At 56.2% G+C, this 21491-nt stretch overlaps 1 protein-coding gene across 6 annotated transcripts in view; it reads left to right on the forward strand.

Annotated features, from left to right (window-relative positions):
* The first annotated feature begins 1124 nt into the window (after positions 1–1124).
* The window catches only part of SLC29A1 (solute carrier family 29 member 1 (Augustine blood group)), a 32581-nt gene continuing 12214 nt past the window's right edge, over positions 1125–21491 (forward strand). Inside the window, exons 1-2 of one of the 6 annotated variants that reach the window (XM_079298511.1) lie at positions 1125–1322; positions 6977–7141. The gene's annotated coding sequence lies outside the window, so the exon portion shown is untranslated. Of the gene's footprint in view, positions 1323–1454; positions 1822–1910; positions 2039–6976; positions 7142–9603; positions 9628–11790; positions 11835–19223; positions 20175–21491 lie in introns of those variants that run through there. The other 5 variants (XM_079298512.1, XM_079298510.1, XM_079298517.1 and 2 more) reach the window with 5 other exon arrangements.

Below are 21491 nucleotides of genomic sequence, written 5' to 3' on the forward strand. Positions count from 1 at the left end.
ACCAGACCAAGCCAGTTTCAACTGCCCCAATTGCCGCCTGTACTGGGAAGAGGAAAAAGCAGCTGGTCCAACCTGCCCTGAGCCTGTACCAGCTCTAGAGAAGGAAGGGGAAGTTTCCAGGGATGTGGGTAGCAGGGCCTCTCCCTGTCAGGCTGTCAGGCTCAGCTGTGCACACCACTCGCCTCCTCAAACACATTGTGAGGCTTAAAATAGAAGTACTGGCTGCAGCCCAGCTCTGCAGCAAGGGCTGGGAGAGCAGAAATGCTCCTGACACCCCATCTCCCTCCTGCAGTTCTCCTGGGGTTGGAGACAGGCACTGGGGTGGAGGTGGGCACACCAGGGTCACCAGCAGAGGGACTTTCTCCACATTCCCAACAAGGGATGGAGGGAATGCCAGTTCAAGGTTCTGCTCTGTGGACGGGAGTGTGCTGTCTGAGCTTCCCCTGTGTCTTACCACCCCTCACTGGCTCCATCACTCTTGGCTCTGACACCTGTTTTCCTCCTGCACCAAAGCTCAGCTGCCTGCACTTCCTTAATGGGAAAGACAAGCAGGATGGTAAGGCTGGGAGGGAGATGCCCTGGGCAGGGGCCAGGCCTGTCCAGGCCAGCGAGGAGGCTGAAGCACAGCATTCCAGCTCTGTGTGCACTTACCGGGAGAGCAGCTGGTGGGCCGGTGCCAGTTCATTCCTGAGCAGCTGCGGGGCCCGGCAGAGGGCAGTGCAGCAGAGTGCTTTACTCCCCCCCCCCCCCCCCCCAGCCCCCCCCCCCCCCCCCCCCCCCCCCCACAAGCCCAGGGGTCAGTGCTGACAAGCTCAACAAGAATCCCACCATGGCCCAAGTCCAGCACAGGAGCATGGGGTGACACGTGCCACTAGAGAGATAATACCATCCCGAGGGACGATGCTGGCACCTGCAGCATCGCTTTCAGTATACCTCCCTTGTGCAGGCTTCATTGTCCCCCCCGCCGAGGCAGCTGCCCACCCATAGCCTCCCCTCTCTCCTCCCTCGTGCTGGCACTTGGTCCCACAGCAACCCGATGACGAATCCTGCGTTCTTATGGCAGAAGCCAATTCCCCCCCCCCCCCCCCCACCACTAATCTGCCCGTGCATGCAGCCTCCACCTGCTGAGCCAGCGGAAGCCGTGCTCAGCCAGCCCCAGCCAGCACCAGGGCTCTGAAACCCACTCCGGCTGCAGCGCCTGTAGGGTGGCAAAGCTTTGCACCCCGGTCCTGCTGCCGCGAGAAATCCCAACCCTGCTTGCACCAGGCAGTGAGGAGTCCGCAGGCAGCATCATCTGGCGGCAGGAGAGCTGAGCTATCAAGGTAAGGGCAGGGTGCAGGCAGGGAGATGTCCCGAATAAGCACTGTCCCTGTCGTGCCTTGTTCTGCCGGGCACCAAGGAGAGGGGCTGGTTCCAGCCTCCTCCGTTGAGCCAAGGTCTCGTCCCCCGTTTCGGCGGCTCGGCAGTCCTGCTGCAAGGTCACCCTGCAGCCGGGAGCCTGTGCTGGGCTCGGGGGCCATCACACACTGCGGGACCCCAGCCAGGGTCCGGGGCTTTCTAGTCCCAGAGCTGCAAGGAGGGTTCGGAGCCTGACCCCGGCGCAGGGGAAGTGAAAACGGGAAGCAGCAGTGGAGGGGCTGCCTGCGGCACCCTGCCCTCCTTGCCTCGGCCAAAGGACTGCACGGCTATGCCCCCCTCCCAGGGCAGCAGGGCCAGCCGTCCGTTCCAGGGAGAGGGGAGACACTGGGGAAGAGCCAGAGCATGAACATTCCTGTGCCGGAGCCGCGGTAGCGGGGTGACCCGGCAGCCTCCCGCTCTCAGGTGCGGCCGATGCAGCTGGGGAGGGGGGGGGGCGGGTCAGAGCGGGGTGCGAGGGGTGGGGGCACCGTGCCGCGGAGCCGAGGGCTGTCCCGGCCCGCCCGCGGTGCCCTTGGCGCTGCGGGCAGCGCTAGGACCCGGCCGGCGCTGCTGGCACCGTGCGCCGGGGACGGGACCGTGCCTGCGCCGCGGGAAGGAGCCGGCAGCCCCGGGGAAACGTGTAAGCGACCCGGCTGCCTCGGGCGGGGGGGTGCTGGGGCGGAGCGGGGCCCCCGGCAGCAGCGGAGGGGCTCGGGGAAGCGCTGGGAGCCGGCTGGAGCCGTCCCGCGGCCATGCGGAGCGGCCGGGGCTGAGAGACGGCTGGCTGGCTCGGCCCCGCTCCTGCCGGTGCTGGCTGCTGTGCCTTCCCTTCCCCTCCCTCCACAGGACAGCCGCGGGGCCGGCCAGGGAGCCTGTCCCAGGAACACGGTACCACAGGGCAAGTAACGCTTCCCCTTTCGCCATCCCCCGAAACAGCCAGCTGGGGACGGTGTTTGGTTACCCTGCTCGCGGTAGATGTCACCCGACCACTGGCACAGCCACCGCTTACTGGCTCCGTCACCTTCCTGTGTCAGTCCCAGCCCACTCTCAGTGCTGGCCCCGTCCCTGGACTGCCAGTCACATGTTCCCGGATGGCCGCGGGGGTGCCTGCACCACAGGGAGCACCTCCAGGGAGCCCTCCACGTTCTTGGGGTTCCTGGGGCAGTGCCACCGTTCACCTCCCTGCCAGAACTTCTACAACCCCATTTGCTTCTTGCAGGCCCTTTGTCCCTGTAGCCGGGCACTCTCCCATGACCCTTTCTATTTGTAGGCTGACCGCTGGGAGCTTGCCCTTCCCCCTTGCACCATTCCCCATGCAGGTCCTTTCTCCCCAGGCACCATTCCCTGGCTGCCCTCGGCGTGATTTGGCCCGGTGCAGAGGTCCTGGCTGCATTCTGAGTCCAAGGCATGGCCCAAGGCTTGTTTGCAGGAGCCTGACCTCGCGTGCAGGCAGAAGAGAGGTGAAGGTACAGGCAGAGCAGGGTTCATAGCATGGCCCTTGACCCAAATGAGTGGTGTCTCTCAAGGTCAGGGCACTGCTCTGCTGCCCCAGTAAAGGTCTTAATGCAAGAGGTGAGAAAACAGGGTCCCCACTGCTGCTTTTTGTCATTATCCATCCAGTGCCCTGGTGCTGTCCTGGGAAGAGTGGGTGCTGTAGGGGCTGAAACAGACTAGAAAACATAGAGAGTGAGGGAAGCTGGCACAGCTGAGTGGTAGGGGATAGTGAAATTTATCTGTCATGTTCCTTAGGCTTGTGTGGGGAAGGTGATAGAGGATGTGGTGGAGGAGCATCAGCTGTGCTGCCCTGCTTTCTGGACAGACATATAAGAAGTCCTGCCACTCCCTACCAGGAATGCCTGGAGTATCCCTGAAGGCAAGCTAGATGTCACTGGGACCAGCAAGATGGGAGATATTGGGCAGCAGTGGCAGAGAAGCCAATCCTCCATCAGAGCAGGCAGCTCTGCCCTGAGCTACTGCCAGCAACAAGACCCTCCAGGGCTCTCCAGAAAGTTGGTTTTTGTGGAGGTCTTTTCCTTCTTGAGAAGCCTGCTTTTTTTGCAGGAAACGCAGCACCTTCATGACTGCAGGTGCAAAGCAGGATCAGCAGCAGCCCTGCTGGGCATTGCATAGCAGCTCCACTCTGCTGTGAAACTTCCCAACAACACCATCCTAGGGCACAGCATTAGCAAAAGTCAGGTGAGGCTTTCCCACTTGCTTGCATCCCCATATCCTGTGTGGAGACTGAGAAGACAGGGGGTTGGTGATGTCTGCAGCTTCTCCCCAGAAAAGGGATCTTTGTGGGATGCCAGCCACCGCTGTTGTCCCAGCTGACTTTTGTCATCTGTCTTGCCAGAGGAGAGATTTACTGGGTCTGGGCAGCAGTGTTAGAAGAGCAGGCTGTTTCCCCGGAGACTGAGTCCCTATCAGCTGAGTATGGATGCACAGAATAAGCCTGAGGCCCTGGGAGGGTAGTGCCAGGAGCGCCTCTTGTCCCTGAGGCCTTGTGGCACAAGGGTGCTTCTGGATGCCTCACAGGAGCAAGAAGAGAAGCAGGCAAGCTGCCTTTTGAGAAGTAACCTTTGAGAAGTGCTGAGGAGATGCACTTCAAACCTTTCCCCATCCCATCCCTGTGGAATTTGGTATTCTCAGTAGACCAGCCTGGACTCTTTCCTCTGTGGCCTGCAGTTGAGCAGCAAGTACAGCCCTGCAGGACAGTTAACATGTTCAGGGTGACTGTCACGGTCTTATGACCTCATGTGATCCATCCTGACCCTGAAATCTGCTTCCTAACACTATCCCTGCCCTTCTGCACAGTGTGTTACCTATAGGCAAACTCTGTTTCTTTAAACCACCTCCAAATAAAAAGCTCCTGTTTCTGCTCTGGGATTTCCCTGCTTACTCCTAGATTTCCCGGCTCTCACACATCCCCAGTCATGGGTCAGCACAGCATGCACAAGCCCACACTTCGGGGTGCCCTGTCCCACTTTGTTCTCTTGGCTCCCAGTGCCGTTCATTCCCCCGTTTCCCTGCTGCCGCTCACTGTCTCCTCATCCTCGCGGTGACCCCAGTGCTCGCAGCCGTGCCCACCCTTCCCTAAACCCCCTGCCCGAGGGGTGGCTTGGGATGCCTCCCCACCCTGGAATGCCAGTCCCTCTCCCACCACACCAGCTCGGCACCTCCCGCGCTGGGGCGGCATTCCCGGAGCCAGGCTTAATTAGCCCTAAGGCTAATTAATTCCTTCCCCGTGCGCTCCCCGTGCGCTCCCCGTGCTCCCGCTCCGCGGCTGCCGCAGCGCCCCGCGCGGCCGCCAGGGGGCAGCGCCGGCCCGCGCCCCGCCCGTCCGTTTGGGGCTCCGCACCGAACCGAACCGGGCACCCCCCGAGCCCCCCGGGGTCCGACAGCTCTGCACAGGCCTGGGAAGGGGCCAGAGGGAGCGCTGGGCCGGCGAACTCTGCCGCGGGGCTCTGCAGGCTGCTGGTGTGCGGGGTGCAGGACCCCCCGAGGGTTCCGTGGTGGAGCATCCTCTGCCCGCCGCTGCGCTCTCAGCTTTGCAGAGGGAGCGGGGGAGGGCAGTCCCAGAGGTACCCTGGCAGCTGGGCTGCTGGTCATGGGTTTGGCCTGCCCTTCTTTTGATGTCGCATGGTTGTGCTGCACTGGGTGGCCTGGGGGCCTCGTTTCAGCTTGGGAACCTGCGGAAGCATGACTGGCACGGAGAAAAAATGATGAACGGCTGGTACTGTTGGAAGCTGTGGGAAAGGGCCCTCCTGGAGACCTCCCTGGGGGATGTTTAGAAGCATTCAGCCACAGCTCTGCTGCTGATTCGCCCAAAGGGGAAAGCATGACTGGATGGACTTAGTCTCCAGACAGGATTTAGTCAGCCTTGCCAGACATTTGCACAGAGCAGAATTCCTCCACGCCAGCCAGCAAATGTTGGGCCAGGCACAGACGGGCTGGCACGACTGTGAGAGCTCTTGGACCTATGTTTGGAGCCCTCATCTCTGCAGGTGGCCATGTGCCATGGTCCTCGTGGTGCCAGTGACCACAGAGACAGCCCAGGGAGCAGGCTGGCTGGGAGAACAGGTAGGCACCTTGGCCATGCAGGATGGGCAGACTCTGACTGTAGCAGGACTCACAGAGAGCTGGAGCATGGCTCTGTCTGCTGCCACCAAGGTGCCTCGGGAAGACTGATGGGAGCCACTGCTTCAGGCTATCTTCCACAGCTGGCATTCACTCATCCTACAGAAAGGCACTTAGATGGTTCTTGGAGACCCCAGGAGTCGCTGGGCACCTTGCTCCACTGGGGTGTGGATGGATGTGAACGGGACCACACAGCAGCTGCCACCCCTCTTCCTCTTGCCAGGTTTCTGGTTCCCAGCAGCCCACAGCTCCCCTGCAGTGTTTTACGAGTGTGGCATGCCAGCCAATTTCTTAATGGCTGTGCTCCATCGTGGGAGACTGGTGCTGCTAGCTAAGGAGGAGGATGTGCCCCCGGCACTGCTTCAATGGGCCAGATGACCTTGGCTATAGTGTGGCTCCCTCTGCCAGCACCAGCTCCATCCTCAGCCAAGGAGACCTGGGGTGACACCATGACCGGGTGCTTGGGGTGGTCTGTGCCCCAGGGCTACCATTTCTGAATGCCACAGGATGTTCCTGCCTGCCTCAGAGCCAGGGGTTAACCCTGGCTCCTCTGGTACAAGTGGGAGCCTGAACTGTGTGTCTTGAGTTTATCCAAGCCTCAGCTTGGGCCCTGGCAGGTGCCGATGCCTGCAGTGAGGTAACAATTCACCCTTGGCCCCTGTCGGCACAGCTGTCACTCAGTAACTAGCACCCAGCAGCTCAGCTGCTAATTGGTGCCATTTAGTCAATATTTACTGCCTTAATGCTTGTAGCAGAAATTAAATGGGCAGCTGCAGCTCAGGAGAGGGCAGCAGCAGTGCAGGGAGGGAGGCAGAAGGATGGGGATGGAGGAGGGAGGGATTGCTTGCACCCAGGAGATGGTGAGGATGGGAGATCCTCAGAAGCGACTTGGCAGAGGGGCTGGTGTCCCCCAGGCTTACAGCAGGGAGATGCCCTGTGTCCCAAAAATGCTGCTGTTCCACTGGGGCAGGCTGGCCCTCCTCCAGCAGCCTGAGAGGGGGCTGGAGCTTTGACTGAACCCTGCTGTCTGTGCCAGGCCCCAGGAGCTCCGTGGGCAGCATGGGCCCCTTGCTGAGCTGCAACCAATCAGCGGACAATGGGATTTGTTTCTGCTTGCTGAGCTGGAAAACACCCATGGCCCTGCCACTGGCACTGGGCTGGAGGTGCATGGAGGCCCTTCCTTGTCATGTCTCCAGACCATTTGCTCACCAGGGCTGTGAGTGCTTGGGGGTAGCGCTATCACCACATTGCATCTCAGTGCTACCAGCAAAGGGGGATGCTTAGCATGGGGAGGTTGGGGCTGATTGGCACCAAGGGCCTCTCTGCCTTGCCTGTCCTTGCAGGATTTCACCCAGGGCTGCTCTGCTGCTGGCAGTGAGCTCCTACTGCCCTCAGCCCACTAGTGAAGAAGTCACAGAGCTGCCTGACTTTATCCCTGCAGGCCAAGCCGTGCAAGGAAGCAGAGGGACGACAGGATGCTGGAGGTGTGTGTGGCTCCCTGCAAGCGGTGATGTGCCAGCTGGATCTCTGTGCCACAGGCAGAGTTCAGGAGGGTATTGCAGCCCACTCCTTCCCCACCTTGTCCCAGCAAGGCTCAGACCATCAGGTGAGCATGACCTCTGTGCTACTGCTACCACATCATCCCAAAATACAGGGCAGGGCACCAAGAGCCCAGGGATCACCATCAGGAGTCCTGCAAGCAATGACTGGAGATCTCCCACCCTAAAAAAACCCTGCCAGGAGCTCTTCAGCCAGGACCCTGCTCCAAGGTCAGCCAGGACCAGCAAGGGAATAGCAAAAATAAAACAATCTGTCCCTGAGCCATCCGCTCTCCTCAGCAACAGGCTGAGATGCTTTGTTGACTATCAAAGCATCCATGATCCCTGTAGTCTTGTTATAACTGGATTCCCAAGAGCCTGTAGTAGGGTTTTTTTTGCCCCCTGTTGGCTAATAGATTAATAATCTGGTGCACTTGACTATGTTTCCTTCTGTGTGACTGATTAAAATGCCCCTTTTCCCCCTTTCCCCATATGGCTGCCTTGTCACACATGCAGGCAATTGGATACAGCTGCTAATCTGCTTGCCATTCCAGTACTGCTCTGCCTTTCAGACACACTGGCTCTCTGTTTCTCTGCCCCATGGCACCCAGGGCCAGCACAGAGGCTCTGTGAGCTGACCTGCCCATGCCTTCCTCTGGAATGGGGCAGGCAGCATCCAGCGGAGGGAAGCGCAGTCAGTGTGGGTGGTGCTTGCAAAGGGAAGGGTGGTTTTGCAATGGAAAGGAGACCTGGATGGCATGCAGCCCCCTGGCTTCGGTTCTGCTGCAGGCTGATGGCCTTGCCATGCCTCAGTTTACCCTGTCCCTAGCACAGGCAAATTACAGGGAAAGGGAAATCTCATTGCAGAGGAGGGCTGGTGGGTTAATTAATGTATGGTTGCAAAGTGCTTGCAAATCTCCAAGGAAGGCGGGATGTGGGTGCCAAGTGTAAAAGATTCTGGAAACATTAAGTGCCTGCAAATGCAGCCTAAAACTCAGATATTGCCCAGGAGGCACCAAAAATACTCTTTAGCTCCTATGATACATTATCCACTGCCTGGAATAAATCTCCCTTTTTGCTCTTGCTTTCCAAACCAGTTGTTTGTTTGTTTTCCCCTTTTGGATTTCATAGCTTTAGTTAAAGTAGGGAATTGCTGTAAGGGAGGAGGGGAAAAACAAAAAAGGCAGCTTTTGTGGAAGGTTTGGCAGCAAGTGTCACTGAAGGGAGAGCACTTCGCCTGTTTGTTCTGCCTGTTCCAAACTAGCTGTGAGCCGAGTGTGCAATATGGGCTCCAGGTGACAGCATCGCCTGCAGCGCATGTTTGAGTTTCCAGAAAGACAACTCAAAGGGCTGGGCAGCTTCACCCCACCAGCATGTTCTGGGAAGCATGTCCATGGGACTTCCAGCCTTATGTAAGGGAGAGGCTTTGCTGGCTGCCTTCCTCCCTGCCTTCTCCCTTTGCAGTCTGCCAACAGCAGCAGCGTGTTCTGGCACTGTGCTGCTGCTTTGGGGATGGAGAGGGTGGGAGCATAGCAAACCCCCGGCCCCACTCGAGGCAGCCTTTCCTTCTTGTCCAAATTATACAGGGGAGAAAACATCTTGCTCTGTGGGTCATACAGTGGTGGGCCCAGGACCAGTGCTGGGCAAAGCACAGCTGTTTCCAGTTTGGAGCAGAGACTGTTTTTGTAGCTGTGTGCTTTTTCTAGGAGGTTGTTATTGCACACACAGAGGTGAAGATGATAACATGAGTCACTTGGGAGCAGAGGGTTCTTCAAATACAACACCTTTACCAAGATGAAGCAAGGCCACTTGGCCCTGCAGCAAGGGCTCATGTTTGTGGGGCAATAAACAAGTACAATTTGTTACATTCCCATGCACCCTAGAGGAGGTGTCACCCCTCTGAAACCGCAAGCTGCCGCTGACATTACACAACCCAAGGACTTGCATCGCTCTCGGGAGCAGCCGTGCTCCCTGAGGGGCTGAAGTGCCTCTACGGAGAAGAGAACTTTGAGCAAAATGTCTCCTGTCCTGCAGCAGCCAGGGCTGGATTTTGAAGGACACTCAGTCTCCCAGACTTAGCCTTCTCCCCACGGTGTCTTGCTTGCTCCAGGTCTTCTGCCTGCACAAGAGAAACCAGCATTAGACCCTGTCCTGCAGGCTGGGATGGGTGGGTGCCCGGGTCTAGGCAGGGAAGCAGCCAGCAGCCCGTGCTGTGCTCAGGAGCTGGAAGCTGCCTTTCTCCGTGCCTCCCCTCAAGGCTTTCTGCTGGTCTCCTGTCTGCCTGCGGTCACCAGTGGCTGGGATGCTGTTCAGCACTAATGGATTTCAACCCCCCCATCTCCAGTGAGAGCTGTCTCTATGGAGAGATGTTTGATTCCAGTGACTGGGGGAGTGGCTGTGCAGACAGGACCAGAGCTGCCAATTAGAGAACATTTAATCCTGTACTTTGGTGATGGTAAGTGCTACTGCGCCCTGCTGCTGAAATCCTGGGGCGAGGCAGCGGCTGCACCCGCCCTGTCCTGAAGGAGAAACTTCCTGGAATATCCACTCAAAGGTAAATTTTGTGGTGGTTTCTCCTCCCGATGGGGTCTGAGGTTATAAATGTCAAGGCTGAGAGCCTTGTCCTGGCTTCTGGAAGCACAAGTGTTCAGTTTGGCTGGGCAGTGCCAGTCTGGACCCTGTGCTCAAGTTCCTGGGGGAATTGGTTCTCACAGCTTTTAGTCTGTGCTAAAGTTGGAGCTTATATAGAAAAATAGAATTGTAGAGATGCTCAAATTTAGCTCATGCTGCTGAGCAGCAAGTGTGGATATCACAAGGAGAAACATGGTGCCCAAGCTGTTGTGGTATCCATATTCCAGGGACTGCCAAGGGGGCTTGTGTGGCTCTGTGGGGGACAAAATGGCACATCTCAAAGTTAGAGAGGAGGTGACATAAGACACCCCAAGCAGCTTTCTGCTTTTCTGTTTTGTTTGGATTTTGCAGAGAAGAGAGGAGAGTAAAGAGGAGGCTGGGAAGAGGAGAGGTCTTGTGTGTGCTGCAGCTTACGCAGAACACCTTCCAGACCAGAATGGCTTACAAAAAGGGGGCTGAGGAAAGGCAGGCCCAAGGCTTGGGTCTGTCATTGCCTGAGAGATGCAGCCTGGGAGCTTTAATTGGAGATGAGAGCTTTTAAATTAAATTTGTTCTGATATGGATCTTAAATTTAAGAGAAGAGCCTCCTGTCTTACTATCTGGCAGCAGTGTCTGCCACTCTCCTCATGTTGTTAGTGTATCCTACTATCTGACCCCAGAAGCCCATAACCATGACAAATATCTATGGCCAGAGCAGAGGGAGAGATCCAGCTGTGGAGGCTGCTGCTGAGCAGAGATCAGTGCAGAGGTCTTTTCCTCAGGGTGACACTCCACGGCGTCCATTGTAGCAGATCAGAAAGCACTGATAGCTGTCTCAGCCCAGTTACCACTGCCTTTTTCTCGGGCTTTGAGAACTTTTTGCTTATGTGGCAATGCTGTGTAGGTCTGTCTTAAAATATAAGCTGGGTGCTTGGATTCGGCAGGAAGATGTGTGTTAGAGATCATCTTGCTGAGAGAGCGTGAGAATGAGAATCTGCCAGGGCTTTCGGGGGTGTTTTAACTTCTGGTTTTAATTTCTAACCCAAACTGATCACCATCTGCAGAGAATTTTCTGAGGCTGTTTATTAATGGAACAAATGTTTTAATGGTCAAAGCTGCTGCAGGGACTTTATGGTGCCACTGCCCTTGCCTGCACAGCACAGTGAATGGAGAGAGCCAGGAGGGCCCTGTTTTCCTTTAAACATACAGCAAGATAAAAAAATATTTCTGTGACTGTTTAACCGCACGGATATAAGGTTAAATTCAGGCGCACTCCCCTTTGCTGGGGGACAAAGTACCTGAGGAATCCTCCACGTTTGCACTTCAGATGAGCAACAGGCTTTTATCACAGAGGAGTAGATATCAGTTCTGGGGAGATAGGAGTGTGAAGGCGGTAGCCAGAAAAAAACTAATAGTATTTTGTGTGCCCTCTGGATACTGAATACACATATATCCTCCAAATATAGGGGAATTGCTAAGGTTCACAGGGCTCTGCCATCCTGGGTAGCACCACCACGGATACACAGTGCAAAAAGGTATCTTTAATCCTTTCTGTCACTTACAGAATTGTAAATGGTTAATGGTTTGGGTTGAAAGGGACCTTAAGGATCATTAAGTTCCAATCCCCCTGCCATGGGCAAGGACGACACCCACTGGATCAGTAACTCAAGAAAGTTTTATATATATATATAATCTGTGTGTATACACGTGCGTATATATATTTGTGTGTACGTACATATCCGTATATATATAAATATACATTACATATATTACACATGTACATATATTAACACCCTTAGGTGGTGACTGCCAGCAGAGTGTTTTTGCCTGAATTAGAATGCAGCATGGGGGACAAGGGCGGAACACAGCGAACTACGGGCCAGTTCACACTCCGTTTAGAGCCATAATTTAGTGCATAGTTCCCTTTCGAGCTATAGTATCTGTAAGCGCAAGGACATTAGCGGAAGCGCGGCTGCGGAGTTGGAGGGGGCTTGTTTTGCTTTCCCTTTCCCCCAGGCAGCGCGGCCGGGCCGGGGGGTTTCCCGCCAGATGCGGGGCGTGGAGCTGCGGTGGGCGCGGCCATGGGGGGAGCCAGGGGCGGGCAGAGACCCGGGGCACGGCGCGGCCAGGGACAGCGAGAGCGCGGCGCAGGTGGGTTCGGTGCGCACGGCTGCCCGCCCGGGACCGCGGCTCCCTTATCCCTGTTCTGCGGGGGCGAGCGGGGACGGGGAGCGGCGGGAAGGGGGAAAACCCGCCGTTCTCCCACGCGGGAACCGCGTGGCGCTGGAGGCGGCGGAGAGGCGGAGTTTGGAGAGCGGGACGGGGGCGAATGGCGGTTCTATTTCTATGTGCCGCACCGGGGAGAGAAAGAGCGGGCAGGCAGCGAGCGAGCGCTGCGCTCCCCTTCCAGTTACGGGCTCTAAGTCGCCGAGCTTTTGACCGCCCCGGCTCCCTGCGAGGTGTTTCAAAGCTGCCGGGTGCAGCAGTGGAGAACCTTCGGAGGGAGCCGGGGGATATCCCGAGCTCAGGATTCGCCGCCGCAGCGTGGGGAGAGGCGGTGTGCGAGCCGCGCCTTGGGGGACCGGGCGGGGTTTGTGGTGCAAAGATGCTGCTTTTCGGGGCAGAGGGTCTTCCTTGGTACCTTGCACGGCAGCTACAAATCCCCTTTCATAGTTACTGCCCGGGGGAGAGCGTGTGGTTGTGGGGATGCCAAGTGGAGCGGCCAGCACGTGGCTCTGAGGATGCAGAGCGCAGTGATGCTCTGGTACCTGGGATGCAGGACTTCACCGAGGGGTTTGTGCCGCGGTCCTCCGGCTGCACAGGTGCACATCCCTGCCGAGCAGGGTCTGTCTGGCAGCTTGCCCCAGCCGGCGGCCGTGCTGGGGACCCGCTGTTAGGTGCGTGGGCAGGGTGCCATGTGCTGCCATGTGCGAGAAGTGGGGCAGAGCCCCCTCGGCTGGCAGAAAAACCGCTGGGTCGGGGTTGCTCCAGGTCCTGCTCGAGAAAATGCTCCCAGTTGGCTGTGGGATGTTGTGGGTGATTTCAATGAGTGTTTCTTTCCATTCCTGAGTGAACCATCAGTGTTAATGGAGAGCCTGGTCCAGGCAGAAGTACCAGGAGCTCCTGTAGAGCCCTTTTGTGCTGTCCTCCTCACCCCTGTAGTTAAATCTGAGCTTCTCATCCCTGCTAGATGCTAATACTGCCAGACCAACACAGTCCTTGCCTGTATTCATCAGCGCTCCCCTCTGCCTCCAGGGAATGGGCTGTGGAATTGCAGACTGTGTGGGAAGGCAGCAGCGGCTAAGCCCTTGAGCTGTGGGATCACAGACAAGTAAAGCCTGTGTCCTTGATCCCAGGGTAGGGGCTGCAGGAGGAATTTGTGCAGCTGGATGGCCACAGCTGGATGCACTTCCCGGCTGCTCCGAAAGCAGCCCAATGGCCCCTCAGTTGCCTGTTGCGAGCAGACACAGTTGAGGGACTTCTGTGAGTGCCGACATGGGAAATCCCATGTTCCTTCTGCACTGCATCCCAGCTTGGTGGCATTGTTTCCACTCACCCGCATCTGCAAACTGCTGGACAGCCTCAGGCTCCCTCGAGCCTGCCCTCTGTGCAAAGCAGCCTCAGGATGTGACTGCAGGGATGCTTTTCCCCTCGCGTTCACTGGTTGTCTTCGTGCAGCTCCAGGGCCATTGATAGTGTTGGTCCTGTGCTGACACATATGCCCTCCAAAGCACTCCTGCTTCTGCCACTGCTTTTTGCTCCTCAAAAAGGCAGGTAGGCTTGCTCTTGACTCACCAAAAAGATTTTCACAGAGCAAAGGCGCTTTCATTTCAGCACCAAGGGCTGTAGCATCAGCCCCAGAAGATGCTTTGCAAGATGACTTGTCTCTCCACAACTAGTGCAGACAAGAGGTGGAGGCTGTACCAGACACTTGGAGTGAGGAGGCTGAAGAAATTCACTTCAGCTTCAATCAGCAGATGTGGCACCAGCACACAGGACAGTGTGCACCTCCATCCTGCAGTTGTCCCTCTTCCCCATTCCTCACCAAGCTGCATAATTAACTACTGGCATCAATTCCCCAGCATGGCATCCCTGCTCTCATTATCTTGGGCTGGGAGGTGTTAATGAGCCTCTTCCTCTTTGAAGATGAGCCATGGGCTTTGTTGTTGCCCTGGCCTGACCTGTCTTATTCCTTGTTGTGGTATGGGGGTAAGCCAGGGTGTGGAGGACAAGGCACACGTTCACCCACTCCTGTGCTGCACCTTCTTCACTGCCCAGCTTCATTCCCAGCTCTCCTGGCAGAGGCAGTGCTTAGGGACCAGCCCACTGGGATAGAGGGAGCCCAGGATGCTCTGTCCAAATGGGAAAGCACCAGCCACTGGCTTTAGGAAGCCAGCAAATGGCTCCTGGTGGTTTCCACAGGACATAAGTAGATCTTGGCTGTTTTTGTTCAGTGTAACGTCCAGGCCCTTGGCAAGTGTTACGGAAGCTGCAACGCCCGCTCTCATCCATGGAATTCTGTTTGCTCGCGGTCCTTGCCAGCTCCGTACTGACCCCACAGTGTAAACCTCGCTTACCTCCCTGTGCCTTCCTGAGCCTTCCCAACACCCAGCTCTGTCCTGAGACCCCTGCCAGCCCAGCACTGCACTGCTTGAGGCTGCAGGACTGCCAGCTCTCAGTCTCATCTCTGTGCTAGCTTGTACTCAGCTACCAACAAGCTGAGGCCCAAAGCACTATGGAAAATGAGCTACAGGCATTTGAGCGAGGCAGGAGTGAGGGTTTCACCAGCCACACAGTTAATTTGATTAGATTAAGCAGTGCTATAAAGACTAATTGCTTCTTAGGTTAAGAGTATGCAAGATGCAGGATGGGAAAACAAGTGTGCAGAGACTGGATGGGTTTGGTTACATCAGGATGTGTGGTCTGGAGAGTCTCAGTGCCCCAGCTGAAGCTGCAGCACAGTACTGCACCCCATCTCTCACTCCACATTCCTGGACCTAGCTGGAGTGGGGGGCTGTGCATGGACTCTGGGGTCCCCGTGTGGGAGAGGAGCTGTGATGCTGCATGAGGAATGCATCTGAGGATTGTTGTTCCCATGAGACAATGGAAGCTGTTGCGTAGGAATAACGCTAATAAGTCCTTTGTAATTTCATTGCTGATGTCAGTGGTGTGAAAATTGTCACTGCTCTGGCTTGGAGCAGGCTTTTTCCTGGTCTTGCTGGTCCCCAAGGAAGGGGAGGCTTAAAACTCTGTGTGTGACTGTCATGCACTAGCTGTGACACTCATTGGTGAGGCTGGCATTCTGGGTGCAGTGCTCAAGGCTCTCTTTCAGCCTCTTGGTTAAGCTGTGAGCACAGTCAGCCTTCCTCTCCAGAAGACTGCCTTTCCTTGGGGCCCAGAGGGAGCAGAGACCTACTGCCTGCCTAGCAGCTCGTGCAGAAACTGTCAGCAGGAAGTCAGGCAGATTTCCGCAGAGCCTTCTTGCTTCTTCCCACTACACAACTGCCAGTGAGACTTGCTTTAGTTTGTTTCCTTTAGAACTAGTCTGATAGGAAGGCACCTCGCTGTGAAATTTCCAGCTGGAAATTCATGGAGTGAGCAGACGAGGAAGCTGCAGAGGGAGGAGGCAGGCAGGGGCTGGAGGTGAAGAGCAGGGCTGGAAGGATGTGATAGGGTGGGCAGCACCCACAGGGAGCATTCTGCTGCAGGATGCACACAGTGCACGGTGCTTTCATCCCATCAGGGTTTGTAGGCATTGGGCTGTGGCTGAGGATGGCTGGGTTGGGTGGGTCTTCATGGCATCATTTGGCAAGAGCAGGAGTGTTATCCATTAACCACAGACCAACGGCAACACAGCCAAGCTCTTCTGAAGTGATCCACCCTACCCTACGGCCTCTCCTTCCCATCTTCACACCCACTGCTCGTGGCAACACAGGCTGGTGTGTCTGCGTGGTGAACCACACCAGGTCATTGATCTGCCAGCATGTTCCTGAACAGGGCTGGAGGCAGCACCTACAGGCTGCCCACATCATGTGGTCAGAATCCATGCCTTGCAGGGGGATGAGGAAGGTGCTGAGGAGCACTGCACTCCCTTTGCCTGGGCTCTGCAGCTGGGCTTGCTGCAAAAGTGAAGCCTTTGACCAGAAGCAAACCCCAGCATCAGTAAATAGCCTGGCAGTTGATACTCAACACACAAGTCTCTTGTCCTTCTTTCCTTCCCTGTGGCTGTGAAGGGGATCCAGTGTGTCAGAAGGGATTGTTCCAGCAAGGCTCAGGCCTTGGGCTCCCTATCACTTGGCATCACTGTGGAAGTACACCAGCATCCACCCAGGCAAGCTCTGACAGGACACCTTGCCAGATGGCCAGCTCACCTCAATGGAGGCTGCTGTAACTTTGGGTCTCCCAGCAGTGTGTCTAGAGCCACCCTTCTGAGCATCTCCTCTGCACCTCACATTGATCTGGGGAGGCTGAAAGGCTGCTGGAGCCTGCCAGGCAATACCAGTGGCTGCAAAGTGCCATTTCCACAAGAGCAGAGCACTTGGTGGCTCTCAACCAGAGTTTTCTATGCTTCCCTGAGATATCCTCAGGTTGCTCAGGGTGCCAGACAAGCTGCGATATCATGGCTGTGGCACACTGGGCGGTGGCTGCTTGCACGGATGTAGCAGCACAGGCTGGGATTTGGAGGGGATGTGACTTGCTCTTTCCCAACTTGTGGCTGGGTTTATTATTGTTGGTTGTGTGTGAGACTGTTTTGATGGCATTTGGGCAGACACAGCTGTCCCCACCTCCTGTTTGCTCTCCCTGTCTGTTCCTACTTGCATAAAGATTTTCCTGTTTGCCACTGTTTAGCCATGGCCAGTGCCAAGGGTGGGAGGTTTGAGCTCTGACTTATTTGTTCTGAGGGAGGTGTCTGCCTCAAGTCTTGCTTTGGCTCCTCATGTGAGAGCTCAGTCCTGCCAGGCTGTTTGGGGAAGAGGGTGCCAGAGATGGTGCTTCTGCCCTGGGTGTTTGCTCAACTGCTTTGCTTTCACCACAACTGACATCACTGACAGCACGCTGCTTACTTGGCTTTCCCCTCCTTTGTCCACAGATAATGTGTTGCCCACATGGCTCTCCTGTGTCTGCACCAGGGCAGGAATATGGCAAACCCAGCTCTTGGCAGGCAGCACCTTCCCTGCTGGGAAATGTGCAGGTGTTTGTGGCTCCTCGAGTCCCTTCAACTCCTGGGACTTGTCGGGATGGCTTTACCCCACTCTTTAGAAACGGCTGCAGCTTTGGAAGTGAGTGGATTTGGCAGAAGTAGACCCAGACAGGGCATCCATCCCTTCTCCTTCCTTTTGTTTCTGGGGATTGTGCTCCTTGGCTGGGACAAAGTGGGTTTTTGAGGTGATGAGGTGATAGACATTCCCTGTCTTTTGGAGTACAGCCACTGTGAAATAGCTTCATTTAGCACCTGAAGCCAGTTCAGGATTTGCATGATGCTGTGGCTGTCTGGGCAGTGAGCAGGATCTTGGCAGGACAGGTGACTGACAAATAGACTGCATAGAACCTTGGCAGTCCCAAAACCTGCTTCTCCATCACCATCCCCTTTCTCAGTAGAGCTGAGACATTTGATGCCAAAAGCAGTGGTCAGCTGGAGCCCCCGTTCTAAGCTGCCCTACAAGTGAAGGGCCCCTCTGGTCTGTGGGGACCCAAAATAGCCCATGTATTTCTGTCCTGACCACTGGGACATGCAGAGGACAGAGCCAAGCTCGACTCGCCACAGGCCAGTGGTGTTTGGCTCCTGCATGTCTGCCCCATCCTCTGCCAAGGGGGCTGCTGCTCAGTGGGGAGGAATTTCCTCTCTGAATTTTAGAAGCTGGGGAGATGGTGACACCAAGGGAAGATTGTGTTGTTCTGGCTCTGGTTTCATCTCTCTGTCCTCCACTAAATTGGAAACAGCTGTGCAGCCCAGACCAACCTCCAAAAAACTGCTGGGGGGGGGGGGGGGAGAGCAAAATGATCTCTGCTCCTGGGCCAGTACCCCAAACAAGACTTGCAGCCTTCTGCTGGGATGTCCGGGTGCAATGGCAGGGCTCACTTTGTCCAGCCCTGGGGATGCTCTCCCACCTTCTCAGGGGACAGCAGTTCAGCAGCTCCCATGGGGTTTGACAGCTCTTGCCTGCTGAGGGTCCTGCCAGCTCTGCACTTTGAATCTGGTTCCACAGAGGAAGGAGCCAGAGCAGGAAGGACAGCCTCTCTCCTGGGAGGTGGAGGTGCTGTGGGGTGCAGGTGGCAGTGGGCAGGGGGCTGCTGCAGGCAGGTGCTCTCACTGCTGGTTGACTGCCAGCTTTTCCTGCTCTTCTGGAAGGATCCCTGTTTTGGGGACCAGTGAGTGAGGGCTCAGACTCTCCTGTCCTCAGACAGGAAGGAGTTTCTGTAAAGTGCAGGGTGGCATTTGGGATGGCACAGTGGTTGAGCTGAGCCCTCCAACCTCTTCTGCCTTGCCCCTCACAGCAGGACTGTTTTGAGGACCTCTCAAAGTGTAAGCTGTCCCCCATCCTTCTCCTCATTTCAGGTTTCTCCATGCTCAGCTCCCTTATGTTGTTTCTGACCTGACTCCTTCCTGGGTCTGCCAGCTCTGAGCTCAGTCCTGGAGCCAGGAACATGAAGCAATGAAGGGGGAATCATCTTCATTCTACATCCCAGCACCCTGGGGGTGCCAGTGGCAGGTGGTCTCCTGCAGTCCTGCTCTTCCCCTCTGGTACTGCTCCCCAGGCAGTGACCTGGGGTAGCCATGTGTTATTGGTAGACGTGGCACTACTGAACCCAGAAGATGACAGGCTATGGAAAAATTCATCTTACATCTCTTTCATTCCTCAGCTGTGGGATTCTACCCCTTGGGTTTCCTCCCACACATTCTGTGAGTCCTTGTCTTCAGACTTGTCTGGCTAAGAGCTGTTTTGCTCTCATTCTGTTTTGCTGTGGGCTCCTCTTTCTGTGTGCCACCTTTGCTCCCCTCAGCTGCAGACAGGAGGGGGAAGTGGGTCACGGTTCTGTAGGCTCAGCCCATCCCTCTGACCTGCTTTAGCTTCAGCCCAAGGTGTGGCCAACCAAGATACCATAGTGCAGACAGAGACAGGGATTCCTCTTGGCAGGGATTCCTCTTGAGCAAGCATGAGTACAGGAGGAGGAAAGCTGCTAGTGCAAAAGAGGTGCATCTGACAGCCACATCCTAAGGGGTCTTACCTAACTGCTGTCCCAGCCCACTAGGGAGCATCCCTCTTTCCACCTGGCTGGGTGGAAATAAGGACCTGCCTGTGGGATAGCCAGGCTGTGGGCAGGCAAGAGCCATAACTGTGCCTTGTATTGTGCATGGTTGAGATTGCCTTTGTCCCCTGTGCATGGCTGTCCTGGCATGTGGTGGCCTGTGCCACTACTGCATCAAGACCCAGGCTCCTCCAGGCAAGGAGGACCCGCTTCCAGCTCGGGGCTGCCTCTGGCTGCTCTTTGTGCTCCCAGCTGAATTTTACATTAATGATGTCTGGTTGTTTTCCCCAGGTGCCCTGTAAGGTTTTCTCCATTTGGAAGCGGAAACGTGGTTTCCTGCCATTGTGCTTCTTCCTGCTGCAGCCCCCAGATCGATTCCAGGGAAGTACCCCCTTCCCACAGCACTTCCCCTCCCCATGGCCCCCGGGCAGGCCTCCATTGGCCATCCTGGTACCCCTGGGGACTTGGACCAGCCCTGCAGACATGGGCTGTGAGGGTCTGTTGGCTGCAGAGGATTGCTGAATGAGGATGAAGGTCTGGGGTTAGGCATCCCCAGGCTCTCCCCAAACCCATCCTAGTCCCTCAAGAAGCCATGGTCGGGTGTCATGAGCTTGGTGTGAGCTGTGCATGCCTGTAGTGGGTCACCCTCTGCCCCTCCCCACCTCCCTGCAGCTCCTGGAAGTGCTAAAAACTGCCTGGAAGCACCATCCAGGTCCTGGAGATGGTTTCTGCCTGGGCTTGGAGGGTTCTGCAGCTGCACTGAGTTAAGCCCTGAGCAAATCCCTCCCTCTGCCCTCGGGATAAAGGGTTTTTATTTTTCTAAATTTCCAACAAATGGAGACTGAAGCTAGCCCTGGAAAAACGTGTCTCCTTCCACAGCCTCCCAAGAAGCAGGCTGGGGTTATGGTTTGAAGGGGATGGCCCTTTCCTTGGGGAGAGCAGCCTAAGCAGGTGCCATCAAAGAAATCAGCTTCTTGGAAGAATCCTGTCTCTGCTAACAGTCTCCTGAGATCAGCTTATCTCTGCTCCTCTGACGCCTGCCATAAATGACGTTCCCCCCTGCTCTGCCCTCCCCCAGGCACTTGTATCTCCTCCTGTATCCCCAGACTGCCAGCCCTGGAGCAGGCAACAGCTCCAATATTCGTGTGGCTTTTCCTACCTCTCCCAAGGCTGCATTGTCCTTCCATCGTCCTGTGGCCTGAAGTGACAAGGAGCAAGGGCTGGGACCACACTGCCCTTCTGGTAAGCTTGTTGCTGTGACATTACCATGTCCCTCTGTGGCGTTTGATGGGATGCTGGGCAGGAGCACCTGTCTCTGCTCCTGGGGGTGGTTTCTCTGGCCAGGGATCAGCTTGCACCTGGGCACCTGCCATGTGCTGAGGAGAGAGGTGTGTGGGTTTATTATGGGGCTGCCATCGATGGCACTTGACCAGTAACAGTGCTGGGAACCCACCCAGCTGCCCTGCTGAAGAGGTGGGTGTGCAGGGCTTCCTGGGACTCAGTAATGGGTGGGATAGTCCCAGCTGTGCCACCGGGGTGGTTTTAAGGCTGGCTCTGCCCTGTCACTGTCCTCTGCCCTCTACCTGGTGAAGCCAGGAAGGGACAGCGCTGGAGTCCTGCCAGGCCCTGGAGAGTTTACTGCCCAGGCAGCTCCTTTACCTGCCCGGGGTGAGGGCCCCCAGGGAGCCTCTCGGGGCTCCTTGAACTCTGCAGATAAGGAACTTTGCAGCCGGTCGCTGCGCAGTTCAAAACACAGCGGGCTGAACGCTCCCCCTGCGCCACCCGGCATCTGAGATAACGGCGAGTGCTGGGAGCAAGGTCAGTGCCCACAGCTGCTGCTCCCTGAGGAGCTCCTGGTGGCTGCTGCTGCTGCAGCAGAGGGGGTTTAGAGGTGCCTCTCCTTTTGTCCATGAGGGAGCGAGGTGAAACGGGTCAGAAACATTGCCCGGGGGCAATGTGGGTGAGGGTGCACCTTGTAACAGTTTTTCTGCTGGCCGAGCCCTGGCAAAGCAGGGGGTTTTGTCTGCAGACAGCAAGTCAAGGGAGAAGGCAGAAATACCTGCTCCCTCCTGCTCTCCTGCTAAACTCTCTTCTCAGGACATAGGCATGGAGTAGGGCTGGAAGAGCAGATGGCATCACAACATCACAAGGCTGTTTACTGAGAAGCAGAAAGGAGAAGAAGAAGAATAGGAAGTGCTATCAGCTTGCTGATGGAAACAGCTCACAAAGCACTCCAGGACTAGGAAACGTGTTGCAGGATGTTGGAGGGATCAGAGGAAGACAGGCCAGAGTAGAAAAGACAGACAAAGCTTTTACCTCTCTGTTAGCTCTACAACAGCCTAAGCAGTTTCTTCCACCTTCCTTTAGGGAGCTCCTCAAAGCATCTGCAGAGGAAAGCTTAGAAAGCAAAGGTAAACAACAGCAAGTGTCTTGGGCAAGGCAATGTTCCCCAGAAGGAAAGGGAGGGTGAAGCAGCTGGGTGTGATGTGTGGCCTCTAGTCATTCATTTCCAACTGCTCCAGCCCCCAGGGACTGGGAGGAGGGAAAGATATGACGTTC

Source organism: Erithacus rubecula (assembly GCF_903797595.1).
Source record: "Erithacus rubecula genome assembly, chromosome: 2".
NCBI lineage: Eukaryota > Metazoa > Chordata > Aves > Passeriformes > Muscicapidae > Erithacus > Erithacus rubecula.